At 36.3% G+C, this 22,065-nt stretch overlaps 1 protein-coding gene across 5 annotated transcripts in view; it reads right to left on the reverse strand.

Annotated features, from left to right (window-relative positions):
• The window catches only part of WIPF2 (WAS/WASL interacting protein family member 2), a 68,007-nt gene that overhangs the window by 22,626 nt on the left and 23,316 nt on the right, over positions 1 to 22,065 (reverse strand). The gene's annotated exons all lie outside the window — the stretch shown is intronic.

Raw genomic sequence — 22,065 nt, forward strand, 5'->3', positions numbered from 1 at the left:
ACCCCTTCCAGTAAGGGGCTGTGTGTCAAACAGTACTGTTTCCCCCGGTCTTATAAAGAAAATGACTTATGTGTCCAAACTCATCTCTAGAGAACAGTCAACTCATTTCCAAGAGAAGAACTTTTCTGTTTCTGGGTTTAAAGCCAAGTACCAGTTTTTGCCAGATGACATACAACAATGGGACTAAAAAAAAAATTGAACCCAGCAAATTCTTATAAGAAAAGCACCTTTCAGCAGAGAAAAATGTTTAAAAAAAAAATTTCTTGGGGACAGCTAGGTGGTGTAGTGGATAAAGCACCGGCCCTGGAGTCAGGAGTACCTGTGTTCAAATCCGGTCTCAGATACTTAATAATTGCCTAGCTGTGTGGCCTTGGGCAAGCCACTTAACCCCATTTGCCTTGCAAAATCCTAAAAAAAAAAATTTCTTTTCAAAAGGGAAGGAGAAAAACTCTCCTCTATATTCTCAGCTAATAAAGTGCTTCAAGGTCATTTATATCCTGTTATTTTTCACTTCTAACCTCAAAGTGGCTCAGGCTTTCTCCTATTAGAAGACTGAGTTGAAAAATTTTATTTGAAGTTCATCTAGGGGCGGCTAAGGTAGTGCAGTAGATAGAGCACCGGCCCTGGAGTCAGGAGTATCTGAGTTCAAATCTGGCCTCAGACACTTAATAATCACCTCCTCTGTGTGTCCTTGGGCAAGCCACTTAACCCCATTGCCTTGCAAAAAAATAAAAGTTCATCTAAATTGTCAAAGGATATGCAAAGGCAATTTACAAATGAGGAAATCAAAGCAATCCAGTCAAATGAAAAACTGCTCTAAATCATTACTTATTAGAGAAATGCAATGAGATACCACTGGCCAATATGACCAGAAAGGACAATGATCAATATTGGAAGGGTTGTGGGAAATCTGGGGCACTAATACATCCTTGGTGAAGCTGTGAACTCATCCAACCTTTCTGGAGGGAAATTTGGAATTATGCCCAAAGGGCAACAAAAATAAGCATACCCTTTGATACAGCAATACCACTACTGGGCCTATACCCTAAAGAGATGATGGAAAAAGGGTAAAAACATCACTTCTACAAAAATATTCATAGCAGCCCTGTTTGTGGTAGGTAGCAAAGAATTGGAAATTAAGTGAATGTCCTTCAATTGGGGAATGGTTTAGCAAACTGTGGTATATGGATGTCATGGAACACTACTGTTCTATTAGAAACCAGGAGGGATAGGAATTCAAAGAAGCTTGGAAGGATTTGCATGAACTGATGCTGGGCAAGATGAGCAGAATCAGAAAAACATTGTACACCCCAACAGCAACATGGGGGTAATGATCACTTTGATGGACTTGCTCATTCCATCAGTGCAACAATCAGGAGAATACTATCTGTATCCAGAGAAAGAATTGTGGACTTTGAATACAAAGACCAAAGACTATTACTTTCAATTTAGAGGAAAAAAAAAACACCCATTATCTTATTTAATTTTGCTCTTATACTTTCTCTTCCTTAAGGATATGATTTCTCTCTCATCACACTCAACTGAGATTAATGCATACCATGGAAACAATGTAAAGACTAATAGAATGCCTTCTGTGGGGGGTGGGGGGGAGGGAAGCAAGAATGGGGTAAATATTGTAAAACTCAAAATAAATAAAATCTTTCTTTAAAAAAGAGGGGCGGCTAGGTGGTGCAGTGGATAAAGCACTGGCCCTGGAGTCAGGAGTACCTGGGTTCAAATCCAGTCAGACACTTAATAATTACCTAGCCGTGTGGCCTTGGGAAAGTCACTTAACCCCATTTGCCTTGCAAAAACCTAAAAAAAAAATCATGAGCGGAAAGATTTCAGAAAAACCTGAAAAAAAAAAATTCGTCTACCTAGATAATATTTCTAACAAGCTTAGTTAGTACTCAGGAATTCTGCTACTAGTCCACCCTACAGCTACTGTACTATCTGTAGAGGCTGAACTAGAATGACTACCAGAATGCTTTGAATACTGGGAAAGAGATCCGGACAGGTGTCTAATGACTTCTAACAGCAAATAAGGACAAGTAACCCTACACCACACAGTAGGTACGTATCCAACAAAATTTATTTCACTCCAAGACCACATAATCACACAAGAATGGATTATCAGCTAGCAATAGCATTTTTTAAATCGTTTATGCTGATGACTTTAGTAAAAAATAGCAGAATATAGTCATTAGGTTGATTTTCTTTGGCTAATTTTGTCAAATTGCTGGAGTTTTCTTTTTAAATACTGTTGTGTAGGATTATATATTAATAAATGATATCATAAAATAAGACATTAATTATAAAAATATTATAAAATGTGTGACCAGTTGGGGACCTAACGTGTGATAAACAACCCAAGAGTGAGTCACCAGAGTCAAGATTTGTCATTGTAATTACAGTTTACAATTTCAACATCTTTTAATTCTTTCCATTTGCATTGTTATAATTTTGTGCATAATGTTTTTCTAATTCTTTTTTTACTGTTTCAACTCAAATTTTAAGTCTTCCCTGAATTATTTAGTCTTAGAGCACAATAATATTTAAGTTAACTCATGTATACTTTTGGCCATCCCCAATGCATCTGCATTTATTTCCACTTCTTTGCTATCATAGAAATTGTTGCTCTGAACATTTTGATGAACAGAGGACCTTTTGTTTGTTTTGGATTGTATATTTAGATTGAATTACATGGTTAGGAGTGGGATCTTTGAGTCAAATAGTACAGATAATTTGTTCTCTTTTTTCACAATTCCAAATTGTTTTCCAAAATGGCCAGAACAATTCTTAGGTCTACCAAAAATATTTATTATGTGTCTATTGTATTATTCTATAAGTAGGAAGACAAGTTTGCATTCCCTAAATCTTGCGAACTATTTACATATTTTGCCATCATTATTGTGAGGCAAAGCTTGTTTTAACTTGCATTTCTCTTTGCAGTAATTCCAACAATCTTTTTTTTTTGCAATGCAAATGGCATTAAGTAGCTTGCCCAAGGCCACAGGGCTAGGTAATTATTAAGTGTCTGGGGCCGAATTTGAACCCAGGTACTCCTGACTCCAAGGCTGATGCTTCATCCACTGGGCCCCTCCAACAATCCTTAATAGGGTTAAGTTACAATTCATTAAAGAACTTTCTCTTCTCATCATCTTAGACTTTTCTTCCTTCAGAGCTCAGCTCAAGTACCTGCTCTAACATGAAGCCTTTCCTGCTTCCTTATTTTTAAGTGCCTCCCTTGACATTTCTTACATTTATTTTATGAGTGCATAAAATATAGATAAATAAAAATAATTACAAAAATTTATTATTTCCCTAGAGAATTTAAGCTACTTAAATACAGCAACTGTTTTCACTTTTTACCCCCAGCACCTTTACAGATACCATAGAAGACATTTAATAAATCCTTATCAATTAAAATATTTGTTCCTGTCCTCTGACCACTTATCCAATGAGAAAGATTTTGCATAGTTCTGTTAATTAGTCACATATTCTTGATAATGGGGAGGGACTTGATTAGAAATATTACATTAGACAAAGATTTTCTCCCAATCAATTACTGCTTTGAAATAATTGAGAACTCTTATCAATGTCGGGGTCTAAAGGACCTCTAATGAAACATGTTATCTACCCTCCTGACAAGGTGATGGATACAAGGGCAGGGCCTTTATTTTTGGTTAAAGCCACAGTAAAGACTTGTTTTTCCTGACTTTCTTGGAGGCAAGGGTTCCCCCCTCCCTTCTTTTTTCTGGTTTTTTGTTTTTGTTTTTTAGGTTTTTGCAAGGCAATGGGGTTAATTCCCCTCCTCCTTTTTTCTTTTTCTTTTCTTTTTTTAGGTTTTTGCAAGGTGATGGGTTAAGTGGCTTGCCCAAAGCCACACAGCTAGGTAATTATTAAGTGTCTGAGGCTTCATTTGAACTCAGGTCCTCCTGACTCCAGGGCCGGTGCTCTATCCACTGCACCACCTAGCTGCCCCTGCATGCTATATTCTTTAAAAATCACAGGGGATTCAGGGCTGAATGAGGAAACTTTTCAACAGATTCTAAACAGATTGATCAAAGAATTCACCTGATCTTTATTTTCCTAAGTTATCAAGGCTCCCAACTCTAGTTTGTTTTTTTTTGCAAGGCAAATGGGGTTAAGTGGCTTGCCCAAGGCCACACAGCTAAGTAATTAAGTGTCTGAGACTGTATTTGAACCCAGGTACTCCAGACTCCAAGGCCAGTGCTTTATCCACTACTCCACCTAGCAGCCCCCTTTTCTCAGTTCTTAAATGGGAGGACAAGGGTAGTCAGCAATCTTGTAGGGAAAAAAAAAGGTCCTCATTAACATTTTTAAAATGCTTCACAAAAGAAAAAAGAAAGCACAGAGAAGCAAATTAAGTTTTAAAGTAACAAGTAGAAATCGTATACCTTTTAGAAGTGTTTTAAAAATGGGAGATTTTTAGTGTCATAAAAAATCTTTTTATGTTCTGCTGTTTTTAGAGCTATGTCCAGAACAATTTTTTTTCCCTAAAGAAGAAACAGAGGACCTATAAGCATGGATCTCATTGACAACAAAATTTTGTAATCAACAAAAAATAAACACAATGAGATTTTATATTCACTACATTTTCAAAAGTTTTTTATTTTTTATTTAAGGCAATAGGGTTTAAGTGACTTGTGCAAGGTCACACAGCCAGGCAATTATTAAGTAACTTGAGGCCGAGTTTGAACTCCTCACTCTAGGGCCAAAGCTCTATCTACTCTGCCACCTAGCTGCCCATATTCACTATATCTTTCACTTAAATTGTGAGGTGACAAAAATATAATTCATTTTTAAAAAAGATGGTTCATTTTGTCAGCTTTAATTGTTTTACTTAAATTTAGACAAGTTTTAAAAACAGAAAAAGAAAAAAAAAAAGAAAAGAAAAAGATTTCCAGTAAGAAGTCAAAACATTTTATGGAGATTTTATGCAAACATGGCTTCCTGATTAGGACAGCAGAGCAAAGTATGATTCACCAAGTAAAAGAGGTCTGAGGTTTCAGGTCCTAGGCAAAGGGCTTGTCAGACTATGCCTGGCATAAAACTTCATTTCAAAATAGAAACCTACTGATAACTGAGGATTCCAGTTCTAGACATTGAAGATTCAAGATAGTAAATTTAAAGCAGATTCACAACTGGTCACAAGTTCTCCGTAATATGGTCAGAAGTAGTCTTGTTTTCCAAACAAAAATATTGATGGCAAGCGAAAATTAACAATACTGGCTTTCTTTTAGATGGGGCTATTAAAATTGAGCGGAGGGAAAAACTGGTACCATGAAAGTAGATTAATTCTCTTGGATTCTTAACTACATTCAGAAAATAATTTTCATCTGGAATACCAAGATCTTATTTTTCTTCAAATTTGAAGGAAGGGGAGGCTAGATGGTCTAGTGGCTAGAGCACAGGTCCTAGAGTCAGAAGGATCTGAGTTCACATCCTGCCTCAGACACTTAATAATTACCTAGCTGTATGACCTTGGGCAAGTCACTTAACCCCGCTGCCTTGCCAAAAAAGAGAGAATTTGAAAGAATATTTGGGGGTGAAGGGGCAACTAGGTGGCGCAGTGGATAAAGCACCAGCTCTGGAGAGAGGAGTACGTGGGTTCAGATCTGGTCTCATAACACTTAATAATTACCTAGCTGTGTCGCCTTGGGCAAGCCACTTAACCCCATTTGCCTTGCAAAAAGCAAAACAAAAAAAGAATATTTGGGGGTGAAAGGATCAACAAATGTTGATTCAAGAATGAAATTGTACAGTCACAATACTGCACTACATGCCACTGTCAGTTCTGTTTTTGCTGACATGTCTTCTGCATTTATCACAATAATTTCCTTACTCCCTTTGGCTGAGTCTTCTTTAAGGGTTTCTTCTACCCAAACCATTTCCTGTTACAAATAATAATTCATCTGACAGTGGCATTGGTCAGATACAGTCTTCATCAATGTGGTCTGTTGTTAAATATTGCTTGCAAGGGAGCAGCTAGGTGGCGCAGTGGATATAGTACCAGCCCTGGAGTCAGGAGTACCTGAGTTCAAATCTGATCTCAGACACTTAATAATTACCTGGCTGTGTGGCCTTGGGCAAATCACTTAACCCCATTGCCTTGCAAATATATATATATATATATATATATATACATACACACATATATATTGTTTGCAAAAGGCCTGTCAATTAGGGTGGCAATCATGACCTCAGACAAAGAAAAAGCAAAAACAGAATAGAATGAAAGAGATAAATCAGGGAAACTAAGAAAATCCTCTGATAAAAGACCTCACACTCAAATATATACTGAGTACAGACTGAGTCAAATATATAAAAATAAGAGCCATTCCCAAATGAGAAATGGTCTGAAGGATATTAACAGGCAATTTTCAGAAAAAGAAATCAGTTATCTGTAGTCTATTTGAAAATCAAAATCACTACAGAATAGAGAAAGGCAAATTAAACAACTGAAGTACCATCTCACACCTATCAGATATGACAAATTTTGGAAGGGATAAGGGAAAATAGGTGCATTAATGAATCACTGGTGCAGTAATGGACCGGTTCACTGTTCTCTCATTCTGGAGAACAATCTAGAACTAGGTGAAAGGGCTATAAAACTGGGCATACCCTTTGACCTTCAATACCATTACCATCCTAAAGAAATCAAAGAAGGAGGAAAAGAACCTATATGTACAAATATAGTCATAGTAGCTCTTTTTGTAGTGTTAAAGAACTGAAAACTAAGGGGATGTTTGTCAATTGGGGAAAAAGTGAACAAGTAATATATGATTGTGATGGAATACTCTTGTGCTGTGGAAATGATAAAAAGGCAGTGATTTCAGAAAAAAAAAACACAAAACTGAACTGATACAAAAAAAAGTGATAAAAATTAGGAGATCATAGTACATATTAACAAATGTTGTAATTATGATCAACCGTGAAAGGCCTGACTACTTTGATCGATATAATGATTCAAGACAATTCTGAAGGACTCAGACTCACATTGAAAAAAAATGTTCTCTACCTCCAGAGAGAGAACTAGTGAATTCTGCAAACTAAAATGAATTTTTTCTCAAAATGTTTTCCTTCTTTTTGTGATATGGATAATATAGAAATACACTTTGCATAATTTCATAAATAACTGAAAGCATATTTTTTGCTTTCTTTGAGGATGGAGAAGGGATAGGGAAACAATCTATAACTCAAAATTCAAAATGTAACTTAAAAATAAATAATAATTATTAAGAAAAAAGTCTGCCCTTGATTATATGGATGACTCACAAAGATTTTGTGTGTGTGTGTGTGTATATATACACACACACACACACAATATGTAAAAAAGAGGCAAATAGTAGTTAATGATTTTCTATCCCTTTTTCTTCAATGGCCCTCTGATAATGTATATCATTCAAGCAAAGTATAAAATAAGGGATGTATGCTCACCACTATATAGGGAGGAGGAGAGAAATAGAGGGGAAACCAGCATAAAGTCTCCAGGTTACAAAGTGATTCCCTGTTGCTGAAGTGGCATATCCATATTTGCTACTAAGACAGTATTGATTGCAGAAGACTCCAGAACCACAAAGTCATTTATAAGAATCTAAAAATTACTCAAGAGTTTGGTCAGTCCAAATATATAGGGAAAAAAACAAGTAGATGAAGATGTTCTATTGCCTGGATTCTAAGATGAATTTGGAAAGACACCCTGTAAAGCCTGTTCAACAATATGGTGATCAGAAGGAAACAGTACAGATGAACAATGAACTGAGCCCAGAGTTGAATAGCTGTAGAAAAGCAAATTATATAGCTTTCAAGGAAATGACAAAGTTCTTTCAGGAACCCCAAGTTTCCCATTAAAGAAAAGGTCACTTTTTCAATAGTAACATTTATTTAATGGTATTGCTACAAAGAAGTCAGATTACAACTGTCACTGAAAAATTCAAGACTATCACATAGAAAACAATGGAAGGGCATATGGCAGATGTGAGTAGGTTCCACATAGAAGAAGAGGCATAAAGAACATCATCAAGGAACTATATAACATGGGATAAGAACAAAGGATGACAGGAAAATTGCCAGACTGATTCACTGGAAACCTTGTGATGTCAAAGGCAATAGAGAACACCTTGAATTCACTGGATGGACCAACTCCCTGTAATCCAGAGAAAATATGAATGAATCACAGGACAGGTGGACAAAGATTGTGATATGAATCATTAGAGGAAACTATCAAATCAATCAGGCTCAAATTTTATTTGCAAATACTTGATATTAACTAAAAGTTTAATATGAAAAAGGGAGAAACTGTTGTTTTTATGATGCATTTCCTCATCCAACTAGAAAAAGAAGAGAACTAAACTCTCTTGGCAGGTAGGTGGCATTAAGAGAACTGGGGCTGGTGTAAAAGTCTTAAATTCACATTTTTCCCTCAAACTCTTACTAGCTGTGTGGCCTTAGGCAAATTACTTAGTCTGATTGCCTCAGTTTCCTCAAGTGTAAAATATGTTAAATTAACAAATAGTTGAACTGTTAGATCTATGAAATGGGATAAGAATTTATAATCAAAGGGATAAAGAACATCATAAAATGCAAAATTGATCATTTTGATCACAAAATTTAAAAAGTTAGCACAAACAAAATCAATGCAACCAAAACTGGAAGGAACTCAGAAGACTAGAAAACAATTTTTACAGCCAATCTTTCCAATAAAGGCCTCATCTCTAAAATAGAGAACTGAATCAAATTTATAAGAATACAAGTCATTCACCAACTGGTAAATGGTCAAAAGATATGAACAGTTTTCAGAGGAAGAAATTAAAGCTATCTAAAGTCATCATATGAAAAATGCTCCAAATCAATATCAATTAGAGAAATGGAAAATAAAGCAACTTCTGAGGTAAAACTTCACACATCAGACTGGTTAATATGACAGAAAAATGATAAATGTTGAAGGGGATAGGGGAAAATTGGAACACTAATGCCTATTGGTGAAGTTGTGAACTGATTCAACTATTCTGAATAGAGGGCTATAAAAGTTTAAATTCTTCAATCTATCAATACCATTACTAGGTCTGTATACCAAAAAAATAAATAAAAAGGGGGGGGGGGAAGATCTGCATATATACAAATACTTATAGAAGCTCTTTTTGTAATGGCAAAGAATTGGAAACTGAGAGGATGACCAACAGTTAAGGAATGGCTGAACAAACTTGGTATATGAATATGATGAATTATTATTGTCCCATAATCACGAACAGGTGCAAAGACTTACATGAATTGGAACTGAGTGAAAGTGAGCAGAACCAGGAGAACATTCACAGAAATAGCAAACATTATGTGATGATCAACACTTGATAGACTTAGCCCTTTTCTTAACAATATAAATATCAAGAGATAATTCCAAAGTTTGGTGATGGAAAATACCATCCCCATCCAAGAAAGAACTGGAGTCTGAATGCAGACTAAAACATACTATTTTCAGGGTGGCTAGGTGGCGCAATGGATAGAGCACTGGCCCTGGAGTCAGGAGTAATTGACTTCAAATCCAGCCTCAGACACTTAATAATTACCTAGCTGTGTGGCCTTGGGCAAGCCACTTAACCCCATTTGCCTTGCAAAAACCTAAAAAAACAAAAACAAAAAAGAAAACAAAATAAAATATACTATTTTCACTTAAAAAAATTTTTTTCTCATAATTTTTTTCCATTTTGTTCTGCTTCTTTCATAATTTGACTAATATGGAAATATTTATGTGTAACATGACTGTGTAAATTATCATCTCTATCCGATTACTGCTGTCTTGGGGAGGGGAAGGCAAGGGAAGAAGGAGAAAAATGTGGAACAAAAAAATTTATAAAAAATAAATGTTTTTTCTCTCTCTCACTATTCTTGAGGATTCTTATCTTTTGGGGGGGGGGTGGTAAGGGAGGTTTAGGTTTACTCTCCCAGCAAGATTACTGTAATAATATAAAAGAAATAAATAAGCCTCCATCTCTATCTCTATCAGAACCCAAGATGAAAACAATAAAGGCATGGATAAAATAGACAAGCAGGAAGAAACTAAGTGTTTTATTTTGGCAGTAAAGAGAGGAAGGCCCATCCAGATCCTTCTAATAATCCTGGAGGGAAGTACTGAATTTATAGCCCCCATTTCATAGCTGAGTTCTCAAAACCTCAAAAGTAATCAGGGACTTGCCATGTTCATCACATGGCTACTAAGAGATAGAATATTTTAAAAGGTCACTGGACTTGGCAATAATGAGGTCAGTCAATTCTAAATTCTGCTCCTTCTGCAAGAACTGGCTCTTCAAGAAGATGGGTGGAGAGAGAATATCTTATTTTTCAGGCTATTTTTTAATATCATTCTTGAATGACAAGTTCATGACAATGAGACTGTCATTTCCAGGGAAAAGGCCATGCCATCATCATTAATACCTATGCTTCCACAATGATGATCACTGATTAAGTTAAAGAAAGATTTTATTAAGACCTGAACACCCTTCTCTTCAATGTACCAAAAGGGGACAAGGTTATGATTCTGGGTGACTTTAATGCTAGAGGTACGCTCAGATTACCAGCCATGGCAGGGAGTCTTTGGGAGGAATGGAGTTGGAAACAGCAAGAGCAATGGTCACCTAATACTGAAAATTTGTACATGACCCCAAATACTGTCTTCCTGGATGCACCCTCATAGCAAACATTGGCATCTAACAGACTATGTGATCAGAAGAAGAGAAAAACAGAATATGAGAGGGACAAAGGCAATGTGTGATTCAGAGTGCTAGACTGATCACAGACTCATCCTTTCTAAGCTAAATATTTACATTCAACCAGAGCAGCAGTCCCAAGGCAAAATGAATACTAGAAAAATTACTGTCAAAGAGATTAGAATATCTCCCTGAGTGGGAAGTTTGTTGCTAACTTGAAAGGAAAACTGAGCCAATACACAGTTGGCAAAGAATGGGCAGCTTTCAGAGATCTGGGTCAGAATACTCACAAACTTCAAGACTGGTGTGATGAAAATAATGGGGAAATACAGAAGTTGCTGAATGAAAAATGAGAACTCCACAGGGTTTACCAGCAGATTAGTTCATCCATTTCTTAGAAGGCAGCATTTAAGTCCATCAAAAGTAAAGTCCAAGCAAAGCTTAAAAAGATGCAGGACTTTTGGCTCAGTAAGAAGGCAGATGAAATTCAATTTTATGCAAGCAGTAACAAGCCAAAATGCTTTTATGATGCCCTGAAGGCTATTTATGGGTCAAAGACTTATGTGCATCTCAACTAATCAGTGTTGATGGATCCACGATGATTTTTTTTTTTAGGTTTTTGCAAGGCAAATGGAGTTAAGTGGCTTGCCCAAGGCCACACAGCTAGGTAATTATTAAGTGTCCGAGACCAGATTTGAACCCAGGTACTCCTGACTCCAAGGCCAGTGCTTTATCCACTAAGCCACCTAGCCACCCCAATCCACAATGATTAAAGATAGGGACAAGATCCTAGAGAGATGGGCTGAAGTCAATCAGTCCCTAGCTGAAGTTCCAACTGAAGAAGAGGGTTTTGGATGTCATTAGGCTCCTTTCAAGTGACAAAATACTTGGTGCTAATTCTATTCCAGTTGAGATCCAGGGTGGGGGTGGGGGGTGTCATCATCCAAAAACTAACGGATATTTTCCAGGTTATATGGCATGAAGAGGTTTTCCCCCCAAGCCTCCATCGTCCATCTTTATAAAGGTAAAGGGAATAGATTATCCTGTGACAATCACAGAGGTATTTCTCTTTTAATCATTTCCAGAGTCCTTCTCAATAGGCTGATCCTTCACCTAGAAAACAGTCACTTCCCAAGAGCTGGTGTGGCTTCAGAAAACAGTCAGTATGGTATTTGTTGTCTGACAATGCCAGGAACAGAATAGAGATCTGTGTACAACATTTGTACATCTGATCAAGGCCTTTGGTACTATCAGGCACAAAGAATTATGGAAAATTATGTCAAAATTTGGTTTACCAGAGAAGTTCATCAGTATTGGATGTCAATTTCATGATGGCCTGCATGCCTGGGTTCTGGATAGTTGGATGATGCTCTCAAGATTTCCCACTCACCAATGGAGTAAAAACAAGGATGTGTCCTTACTCTCATACTTTTTTTAGCATGATGTTTTCAGCCACTTCATCAAAAATGCCTTCAGTACGGATGAACATGGTCTCAAGATCAGGTACTTACTTCACTGCTGGCAAATTATTCAACTAGAAAAGGTTATAAGCCAAGACCAAAGTGGATGGAGTACTAGTGCATGATCTTCTATTTGCAGATGACTGTCCACTTAATGCAGCCTCTGAAGCTGAGATGCAACAAAGTACAGTTGGATTCTCTACTACTTGTGCTGATTTTGGTCTAACAATGAACACCAAAGAAAACACAGGTACTCCATCAGTCAGGACCACACCATTCATATGTGGAACCATGATTACAGCAAATGGAGAAGTTTTGGGGGTTTTTTTAGGGTTGTTTTTTTTTTGCAAGGCAAATGGGTTAAGTGGCTTGCCCAGGGCCACACAGCTAGGTGATTATTAAGTGTCTGAGGCCGGATTTGAACTCAGGTACTCCTGACTCCATGGCCAGTGCTCTATCCACTGCGCCACCTAGCCGCCCCTAAATGGAGAAGTTCTGAGTACTGTTCACTTATCTTGGCAGTATCCTTTCCAAGGAGGCACACATTGCAAATGAGGTTGACATTCACATTGCTAGAGCTAGCTCAATATTTGGGAGGCTCCAAAAGAAAGTACGAGAAAGAAAAGGTATTAGACTAATCTACAGAGCCACTGTGTTGACCTATATGCTATATGCCTGTGAAACCTGGACAGTCTACTAGTACCATGTCAGGAAACTGAATAGCTTCCATTTAAATTGTCTTGGGAAGATCATCTGAGGGGCGGCTAGGTGGCATAGTGGATAGAGCACCGGCTCTTGAGTCAGGAGTACCTGGGTTCAAATGCGGTCTCAGACACTTAATAATCACCTAGCTGTGTGGCCTTGGGCAAGCCACTTAACCCAGATTGCCTTGCAAAAACCTAAAAAAAAAAAAAGATCATCTGGCAGGAGAAGATATTGGACACTGAGGTTCCTTTCTCAAGCTAAATTGCCTAGCATTGCAACATTACTACTGAGAGAGAAACTATGTTGTTAGAATGCCAGATGTACACTTGCCAAAAAAACTATTTTATGGAGAACTCATTCAGGGTAAATATCCACGGGGGGGGGGGGGGGGGGGGGGGGGGGGGGGGGGGGGGGTCAGAAGAAATGATCCTGAGACAACCTGAAGATCTTACGGAAGAACTTTAGAGTTGATTGTACAGCATGGGAAACACTGGCACAAGATTGCTGAGCATAGTATGCCCTCATCAGTGAGTGTGCAGCACTCTACGAGGAAGGCAGAATTGAAGCAAATCAAAGGAACCATGATATACCTAAATTTAGAGTACCCATCCCAGGTGTTCATATGGAGTACTGTGCCCAACCTGTGGTAGAGCATTCTGAGTTCATTTTGGTCTGATCAGCCACAGGTGGACACACTGTAATTTGTCTCAAACATAGTGATGTCATTTTGGTCTTCTTCAATAACAAAAGACAAGAACTAACAAGTCAGTGAGTGGTTATCAGAAAGTAAATCAGAAAACTCAAAAGCTAAAGTGCAATCAGAAGCAAAGTATTCATCCACAATAGCATAACTGAGTAAGCAGAGTGCCCAAGGAAAGATACCAAGACTATAAGAAGTGAAATATTCACATAAGAAGTAAAAATTCAATTCCCCCAGTTAATTCTATTCCAAGCACAATAAAAATTTAAATAGAGAATCGAATTACATATTGGAATGAAATTTAATTCTTTTTTTTTTTTGTTAAGGTTTTTGCAAGGCAAATGGAGTTAAGCGGCTTGCCCAAGGCCATACAGCTAGGTAATTATTAAGTGTCTGAGGCCTCATTTGAACTCAGGTACTTCTGACTCCAGGGCTCACTTCCGCCACCTAGCTGCCTGAAATTTCATTCTTTATCAGAGAAAATATGCAAGAAAATTCAGTTATCTTGTATATAGATAATTCAGGTACCATTAATAACAATTTTAAATCTCTTCTCAAGCTAGGGGACTACTTTTTAATTCATTTTTAAAAAATAAATTTTACTTTCTATTAAAATAAACCTAATATCAATATGAACAATTAATCATATAAAAAACTAAAAAAAGTGACAACATATAAGAAATATGTCTCCCCCTAAGTAGAGTTTGTTTTTACATTCTTGAAATTGATATGGTATTTCCACCACTGCCCTGTCTATCTGTGCTCCCTGTTCATTTCTATTTATTAACCTATTTCTTTTTTTTTTTTTTTGGTTATCACTACCAGTACCTTCTCCTATGTCTCCCTGTTACCTCATTTCCTAACAAAAAATAAAAATCCTCTCATAATGACCCAAATAAGTATATTGGTGTGGTTATGGAGAATTGAGGTTATGTAAGGATATAAAATCCTTAACAGTTTCTACTGCCCTTGAAGCTGTGAGGCTTTGTATCTAAAGAGACAGATATTCTCCCTAATCTCAGGAGGGAAGAAGTCAAGAATAAAGTAAGAAATATGTTTGGGAGGGATTAATTTATAAATCTTTTGGAGTTACGATGAGTCTTAAGTATTAAGTATTAAGATGAGTTCTTAAGTATTTCAAAATTGTCTTCCTTTATCATGTTAGTTATCACATAAATTCTTCTGGTTCTTCTCACTTCAACCTGCATCAGTTCACATAAATCCTCCAAGGTTTCTTTGACTTTATCCTTTCAACATTTTCTACAGCACAATAATACTCCATTACAATTCCTACTATATGCCAAACATTGTTATAAACACTGGAAATATACTTGTCCTCAAAGAGATAATATTCTTACATAAAGTTCACCATAATGGATTTAACCCAATGTCCAAAGTCTTTGAAAATCTTTATAGATCTTACAATCAAATTCATTTTTATCTACAAATCTGATTGGAAGGTCCAGGATCCTAAGGACACTCCACTTCAAACTCTGTGACTTCTTCCTCTGACTGATTGTTCTCAGGACCTACATTTTTAAGAAGATATATGCATGTCAGTTAAGTCTTCATTTCTCTTTAGTTATTCTCTTCTGAGCTTATTTTGATCTGATCAGCCACTGCTGGACACACTGTAATTTGTCTCAAACACAGTGATGTCATTTTGGTCTTCAATAACAAATGACAAGAACTAACCAGTCAGTGAGTGGCAAATGTAGAGGGTCTCCCCTAGTCTTTCTCCTTTCTCTACTTTGCAGCTTCCTTTTATTGCAGCTTCCTCATTAGAACAGAAATTTCTGGAGGACAGAGTTATCTTTCTGCTTGTATTTTTATTCTAAGTGCATGTTGATTTGACATGGTAATCTCTTGTCATTGAATCATTAATGAATAGTCTGAGTGCAGCTATCTAATCAGAACTGAATCCCTCTAATTATAATACAATCTACATCTCTCCTACAAGAATGAGGTATTTTGCTAAAAGCTAGGTATAGTTGAAAGCTTTAAAAATGCCAATAAATGTAATATTCTAATACAACTTTGGAGAATTGATGGGGAAACCTAACTCTAGATTTCTAAAAAGGAGGCTGTGATCCACAAATATGAAATGAAACTTTTTATTTGGTCAAAGTAAAGATGTTTTGTTTGACTATTCTTATTTGTTACAAGAAGATTATATTGGGGGGGGAAGATGTCAGGATGAAAGTGAAAGTGATGGAAAAAAAGGAAACCCAAATGGGTTTTTTTTATCAAATCAAATCTAGCTAAGTTATCTACAGCATTCCTCTGGACTAAGTTGTTTTGTCAAAAAAAAAAGGAATGAGATTGATCAGAGCCAAGTAAGCATTCTATATTAACCATTTTCCCCTTTCTAGATATTTATAAACATTATATAATTTCCCAGAATAGACTTCTCTGCCATGCACCAGAAGCCTGCTCCTTCAATTGCTGAGTTTCTCGCATTAACAATTTTAAGAAGGCACCTGGGCTAGTCATGCTAATTCTTCAATCCTTTCCTAGATTTGCTGGACTTTTCTAACTTGTCTTCTATGCTTTCTGGAGGGCACCTTCTCTCTTTCCCATTCTGTTCTGTTATGATATTCCTCAATTAGAGCATAAGCTCCTAATACAATTGTATTACAAGAAATGACAAGCAGGATGCTTTCAGAAAAACCTGGGAAGACTTACACAAACTGATGCAAAGTGAAATGAGTAGCACCAGAAAAACACTATATAAAGCAACAAAACTGTGTGATGATCAACTGTGAAATGATTTAGCTATTCTAAGCAATACAATAATCTAAAACAATTCCAAAGGGCTCAGGATGAGAAATGCTTTCCACTTCCAGAGAAAGAAATGATGGAATCTGAAAGTAAATTAAAGCATACTTTTTAAAACTTCATTTCATTTGTTTGTGATTGTTTTTTTATCTATGTTTTCTTTCACAACATATTCAATATGGAAATAGGGCAGATGGGATAATAACATGTATAATCTATTAAAATAAAAAAAATTTTTTAAAGATTAGAGACTGGTTGGCTAGGTGGTGCAGTGGATAAAGCAGTCTCAGACACTTAATAATTACCTAGCTGTGTGGCCTTGGGCAAGCCACTTAACCCCACTGCCTGGCAAAAAAAAAAAAAAAAAAAAAAGATTAGAGACTGTCAAGTTAGTTAAGTATTCATTAAGTACTTACTAAGTACCATGCAATTGATAAACAATGGGGATACAAATAAAAGTAAAAAGGCAGGCAGTCCCAGCCCTCAATAACAGAAAGAAAAATACATAAAAGGAGTTGAAAAAAGGAGAAGAGGAAAGGTATCTGGAAGTCAGGCAAGGGGATTAAATGTAATCTGGAAAATTCAGGATAGATGAACCCAATTCTTTCTTAAAATGGAAGTCCAGGAGGAACTTACAAATAAGTAGAAGAAAAGGGCTGCAGAAGCAAAGAAAGAAAGCAGCTGAGGCACACTGATAAAGAAAATGAAGGATGACTGGACTGTCTTTCTTTTCATTTGATTTTGTATTCCCAGTATTTAGTGTTATGACGTTCAGAGTTAAGCACTTAAATGCCTGTTGAACTGAAACTCAGAAACTATAGTTTACAGACTGTTCTCTTTCTTCTGAAAGTTGGGGGATGTACCCTTCTTCAGGACTGTGGTACCTCTCAAATTCTTCATCCTTCCAAATATTACTGACTGTAGGTCAGTAATCACATCTATAAATTCTATCAATACCCAAAGGATGTAATTCATTTGAGACAATTCATCAAGAGCAATTAGATCAGGACTTCTTAATCAAAGAATTCCACGTATACATTTCAGGATGCTTAAGAGCATGGGACAGGAAAAATATTTTATCTTTATTTTAACTAATCTCTAATTGAAATACAGTATTTCCTTCAATTATAAAGATAGGGTCTAAGAAGGGTCTAGAGGCTTTTTGCCCAGCTAGTAAAAGAGCCTATGACACAAAAAAAGTTAATAAACCCTAAACAGATGCTCTCTAATCATTTCCTTATTTATCCTGGGTATCACCTCCCTATGGTCATTTTTTATCTGGCATTAACAGTCAAAAAAGAACATTCTCCTTGGCACAGAAAACAAGTAAAATAAGATCAGTTTTCTTTTTTCTCTGTGATCAGCTATCATCCCAACTGCACTAAATCCTATCTTTTTACACTGATTCATCCTTATTTTACTTGAGTTCTACCCTCCTACACCCCACAACATAGCTTTAAAAAAAAACACTTTTCCATTACTTTTAGCTCATTTTTGCCTGCCTCAACTCTCATCTTTAGCACTCAATACAATTTTTGTCCTCTGTTCTTGCTTCCAACTTAGCAAAATCTAAATTGGAAGTGTAGGTATGGATTCCCCTGCATATCTTCAGTGTCTGCAGACAATTCCCATTTTTCTTTCTTATCCAAATGTTTCCTTTGTGATTTCAGAATTTCATTCTTAAGTTTCCCCAGTTAAATTTCATTCTTAAGACTTCCCTGGCAGAATTTTAATTCACAGGATCCTCTCTATCATTCCTCAGAATTCTTTGAAATGTGCTTTTCAAAAATAAAGGACACATGGGGCGGCTAGGTGGAGCAGAGGCTAGAGCACTGGCCCTGGAGTCAGGAGTACCTGGGTTCAAATCCAGTCTCAGACACTTAATAATTACCTAGCTGTGTGGCCTTGGGCAAGCCACTTAACCCCACTGCCTTACAAAAACCTAAAAAAAAAAATTAAAATTAAAATAAAGGACACAGGCAACACTATGTTTGACTTTCCTCTCCTCTATGACAGATTCTCAGAGGGAGGTTTCCTATCATTTTAGGCAACTAGTAAAAGAGAATCAGATCCAAGATAAAATTTCCCTTTGTTGATCCTCTGTCTTTGGAAGGATCAAATAATCATTAAGACAACAAGTGATGGCATAGAAAGAAAGTATCATTAGATGTCTGTGTAATTGAAGTCTCCTATTACCACTAAATCAAGCATCACTGCCAGGGTGTGATCTATTTCCTGGACACAACTATTTCCTTTATCATTTACCATTCAGAGGTCTACAGCATATTCTGACCACAAAATAATTTTTGATCTTCAAATAAATATTTGCTCTGTGCTATTCTTCCCTACTGGTTCTTGGGTTTACTCACTTGAATAAACTTCCTTAATATACAATGCTGTTATAGGGAACAGGAATACGAAAGTGAGAGTCTTCTAAAGAATTTTAAAATGATACTTTCTGTCCTTTCAAATCTAATTGGCAAAATTCAGTAGCTTTGTCCTTTGGATGTCTTACTATACCATTCAGATAGAATCTGAAGATCATTCTCCTTCAGTTCAACAATACTATTGCTTTCACTGCCCTACATATGTATGCCACCTTAAAGTAAGCTATAAACTTTTTCTAAAGTTGAGAATTTTATTTTGAAATGAAAATCAACAATTATTATACAAAAATTCTTCTAATATAGTCAGAATATAGGCATGTATCTTTTTTTTTAAAAAGTCTTGCTTCAGACAGCTAGGTGGCACAGTGGATAGAGCACCAGCCCTGGAGTCAGGAGGACCTGAGTTCAAATTTGACCTCAGACATTTATTAACTACATTGAAAAATAAATAAAGTCTTGCTTCATTTCTTCTAGGAAATACACCTGATATTACAGATAAGATAGGTTTTTCTCTGAAGCTTTGATGAAGGTGTTGTAGACTTAGCCTCTTTTTTTTTTAGTCGTTTCTATGCTGGGCATCCCTAGCATCAACAATTCTTTATCTTTTTTTTTGTTGTTGTTCATTCTTCCAGTCTTACTTTCCAAATTAGGGTTTTGTATTAGGTATAGGTTTTACTTACACACACACACAAACACACACACACAACCTACCTGCTAGGACTTCTACATACTTCCTTGGTTCTAGCCTGTCCTATTGATATCTTTTCACTGCAAGCTATATATATATATATATATATATATAAATATATATATATATACACATATATATATAGTTTTTTGTCCACTGAAATTGCCTTTATTTGTTCCCACCCCAGCTCACACCTTCCAGCTTAGCTACCTTTTTACCTGTATTCCCAGAACCAACCTACCACCTGTAGCTCTTCTCCCTTCTAATTTCTCTTGACAACCCTAAACTTCCAGCCCACCTTTATGCCTAACTTTTACAGATCTTTAAACCAACTCATATAACAGCCTGAGTTTTGATATTGCTTCCAGTTCCATGAATGCCCCTCCCATTCCATTGACAAGTAGTCTTTTTTTTTAAGGTTTTTGCAAGGCAATGGGGTTAAGTGGCTTGCCCAAGGCCACACAGCTAGGTAATTATTAAGTGTCTGAGGCTGCATTTGAACTCAGGTCCTCCTGACTCCAGGGCCGGTGCTCTATCCACTGCACCACCTAGCCACCCCTGCATGCTATATTCTTTAAAAATCACAGGGGATTCAGGCCTGAATGAGGAAACTTTTCAACAGATTCTAAACAGACTGATCTTTCACCTGATCTTTATTTTCCTAAGCTTTCAAGGCTCCCAACTCTAGTTCTTAGAGCCAGCATGGTATACACTGAAGACAAAAATTATTTCATTAGATTCTGAAACAGATTTTAGTCTGAAATCTCAACCTTCCAATCTACCTGGATGACCTAGAACAAGTCACTTTATCTAGACTTCAATTTTCTCACCTATAAAATGAGAAGGTTAAAACTAGATGTCTAACAGTTTTCTGTAGCTCTAAATCGAGGTGTTTCTCTGCACCACAGAAGATCAAATGTCCTAATAGAATATAAGCTCTTTAAAGACAGGACTATTCATATTTTTCTTTGTATTCCCAGTACCTGGCAGTGTCTAGTACATATCCAGTCATTTTGGTTATGTCCAACTCTTTGTGATTCCATTTGAGGTTTTCTTGACAAAGATACTAGAGTGGTTTGCCATAACTAGGATAATCAAGGTTGAGTGATATGACCAGTCATACAGTTTCTAAATGTCTAAGGCCAGACTTGAATAAAGGAAGATGGAGTCCTCCTGTCTCCATATATAGCACTCTGTGAACTGTGCCATCTAGCTGTCCCAGTCCCTAGTAGGTGCTTAATGCTTCCAGATTATGAAATGTTTCTTCAATTCAACTTCCTAATATTTTGCTCCAAATATTCCTAACACAAATTCATTTCTCAGAATATAGTTAGGTTTTTTCCCTATGCTTCTCAAGCACAGAAGACTTCTCAATGCAAAGACACTAACCTGAAAATATATTTAAGAAACTGAGAATCTGATTTATTTTAAATCAACTAAAATAGATTGGAGTACTTTAAATGCCATAATCAATTCTGAGTTTGTAATCAAGTAACATGTCTTTAAAACAATAGTCTAAGGCTTATGAATTTAATTAAAAGATAAAATTCAGATAAATTCAAAGTACTAACATCCCTAGAACCATTTTATACTTACTTGGGAGTCCTTAGTTCAACTATGTTTGTTTTGATCTCTGCTTTGTTAATTCACAAGAGGCCTTTAAAAAAAAAAAACACGCCCTGACCAGAATTAGGTTCCTGAAGTATAAAGGGAGAGGGAAACTGACCTCAAAAACTAGGAGTTCTGATTTCAAAACCTTAGGAATGAGTTTCCTAAGTTTTGCAACAAGCAAATTTTGAAGCACAGGAATTCTGGAAAACTGACCTACTACATTTCAGCTCTCTTAATTAACACATACCAAATTATTTCTTGTCCTATTCAACTTTTTTTCAAAGATAAGAAAAGCAAAAGAGTACAACAAGTACCTATTAATCTTTTTACCCATCACTGAAATATCTAGTGTATACAAAGTAAATCTAAGAGTAGAACAGAATTGTTCCTTCAAAGAAAAAAGAGCGCTAAACATTTCCCAGATGAAAATCTGATCGCAAAATCCAAACCAAACCTTTAACAGTGTCCAGTGACTGGGAGATGTTTAGTTGAAAAAAAAAAGAAGGAAAAAAAGCCAGTTGCTCCTAGAGAGAGAAAGTGACACAATGAAGAATGAGCTTTTTGTTTAGTGTTTGAATTCAGCCCTGTAAGTAGCTGAAGGTCTTCCTGGCATGGCTTCATTAACCCACTTAAATAGAGATGGCAAGATTTACCAACCATGGGGCATAAAACAATTCATTGACAAGTATGTCCACTGATTAGCTTACTAATAAACACTATCCCAAGCATTTCCCATGTGATTGGTAGGAGATGGTCACTTTTAGTTCCCACCCAGAAACATTTATTTCAGTTGATTGTGCAAGAAATTAAGTGTCACTACAACAAAATAATAAGTGAAAATTGATTCATTAGGATGCTAAAAATTTAATTTAAAATTCAAAATAAATACTACCATATCAACTCAGTTGAATTACTGCCTCTTTTTTTTTAATCCCCTAGACACTAGTTCACATTTAATAGTCCTTTAATGGTTGCACTTCACATATTCTTAATTACTATCATCATCTCA

Source organism: Macrotis lagotis, chromosome 2, assembly GCF_037893015.1.
Source record: "Macrotis lagotis isolate mMagLag1 chromosome 2, bilby.v1.9.chrom.fasta, whole genome shotgun sequence".
NCBI lineage: Eukaryota > Metazoa > Chordata > Mammalia > Peramelemorphia > Peramelidae > Macrotis > Macrotis lagotis.